Raw genomic sequence first — 2,500 nt, 5'->3', positions numbered from 1 at the left:
TCCTCACTCACTCACTCACTCCCTCACTCCCTCACTCACTCACTCACTCACTCCCTCACTCACTCACTCGCACACTCACTCACTCGCACACTCACTCACCCACTCACTCACTCACTCCCTCACTCACTCAATCACCTCCTCCCCTCCTCACTCACTCACTCCCTCACTCACTCACTCCCTCACTCGCACACTCACTCACTCACTCACTCACCTCCTCCCCTCCTCACTCACTCCCTCACTCCCTCACTCACTCACTCCCTCACTCCCTCACTCACTCACTCACACACTCACTCACTCACTCACTCACTCCCTCACTCCCTCACTCACTCACTCACTCACCCACTCACTCACCCACCCCCTCACGCACTCACCCACTCACCCACTCACTCACTACTCTCTCACTCACTCACTCACTCACTCACTCGCCCACTCACTCACTCACTCACTCACTCACTCACTCACTCACTCACACACTCACTCACTCACTCACTCACTCACCTCCTCCCCTTCTCACCCACTCACTCACTCACTCACCTCCTCCCCTTCTCACTCACTCACTCCCTGACTCACTCACCCACTCACTCACTCACCCACCCACTCCCTGACTCACTCACCCACTCACTCACTCGCTCCCACACTCACTCACACTCACTCACTCACTCCCGCATTCACTCACTCACTCCCACACTCACTCACTCACTCCCACACTCACTCACACTCACTCACTCACCCACTCACTCACCCACTCACTCACTCACTCCCTCACTCACCCACTCACTCACCCACTCACTCACCCACTCACTCACCCACCCACTCACCCACTCACTCACTCACTCACTCACCCACTCACTCACTCAACCACTCACTCACTCACTCACCCACCCACCCACCCACCCACTCACTCACTCACTCACTCACTCACTCACTCACTCACTCACTCACTCACTCACTCACTCACTCACTCACTCACTCGCTCCCACACTCACTCACACTCACTCACTCCCGCATTCACTCACTCACTCCCACACTCACTCACTCACTCCCACACTCACTCACACTCACTCACTCACCCACTAACTCACCCACTCACTCACTCACTCCCTCACTCACCCACTCACTCACCCACTCACTCACCCACCCACTCACCCACTCACTCACTCACCCACTCACTCACTCAACCACTCACTCACTCACTCACTCACTCACTCACCCACCCACCCACCCACCCACCCACTCACTCACTCACTCACTCACTCACTCACTCACTCACCCACTCACCCACCCACCCACCCACCCACCCACCCACCCACTCACTCACTCACTCACCCACCCACCCACCCACCCACCCACTCACTCACTCACTCACTCACTCACTCACTCACTCACTCACGCAGTCACCCACGCACTCACTCACCCACCCACCCACCCACCCACTCACTCACTCACTCACTCACTCACTCACTCACTCACTCACCCACTCACTTACTCAACCACTCACTCACTCACTCACCCACCCATTCACTCACTCACTCACCCACCCACTCACTCACTCACTCACTCACCCACTCACCCCCCTCACCCATCCGCTCCCTCGCCCGCCCACCCACCCACTCACCCACCCACTCACCCCCCTCACTCACTCACTCACTCACCCACGCACTCACTCACCCAACCACTCACCCACTCACTCACTCACTCACTCACCCACTCTCTCACTCACTCACTCAACCACTCACTCACTCACTCACCCACTCACCCACTCACTCACTCACTCATTCACTCACTCACTCACCCACTCTCTCACTCACTCACTCAACCACTCACTCACTCACTCACCCACTCACTCACTCACTCACTCACTCACTCACTCACTCACTCACTCACCCACCCACTCACTCACTCACTCACTCACCCCCCTCACCCACTCACTCATCCGCTCCCTCGCCCGCCCACCCACCCACTCACCCACCCACCCACCCACTCACTCACTCACTCACTCACTCACTCACCCACCCACCCACCCACCCACCCACTCACTCACTCACTCACTCACTCACTCACGCACTCACCCACGCACTCACTCACCCACCCACCCACCCACCCACCCACTCACTCACTCACTCACTCACTCACCCACTCACTTACTCAACCACTCACTCACTCACTCACTCACCCACCCACTCACTCACTCACTCACCCACCCACTCACTCAACCACTCACTCACTCACTCCCACACTCACTCACACTCACTCACTCACCCACTCACTCACCCACTCACTCACTCACTCCCTCACTCACCCACTCACTCACCCACTCACTCACCCACTCACTCACCCACCCACTCACCCACTCACTCACTCACTCACTCACTCACTCACCCACTCACTCACTCAACCACTCACTCACTCACTCACCCACCCACCCACCCACCCACCCACCCACCCACCCACTCACTCACTCACTCACTCACTCACTCACTCACTCACTCACTCGCTCCCA

General features: G+C 57.6%; 1 protein-coding gene across 1 annotated transcript in view; it reads left to right on the top strand.

Moving 5' to 3' along the window:
- Positions 1–2,500, top strand: part of LOC144489032 (integrin alpha-D-like) — a gene marked incomplete at its 3' end in the record, with an annotated part of 65,068 nt that overhangs the window by 10,075 nt on the left and 52,493 nt on the right. The gene's annotated exons all lie outside the window — the stretch shown is intronic.

The sequence above is a fragment of the Mustelus asterias genome, unplaced genomic scaffold, assembly GCF_964213995.1.
Source record: "Mustelus asterias unplaced genomic scaffold, sMusAst1.hap1.1 HAP1_SCAFFOLD_1944, whole genome shotgun sequence".
Classification (NCBI taxonomy): Eukaryota; Metazoa; Chordata; class Chondrichthyes; order Carcharhiniformes; family Triakidae; genus Mustelus; species Mustelus asterias.
Note: the sequence above shows the minus strand (reverse complement) of the source record. Positions and strands in the feature narration are given on the sequence as shown.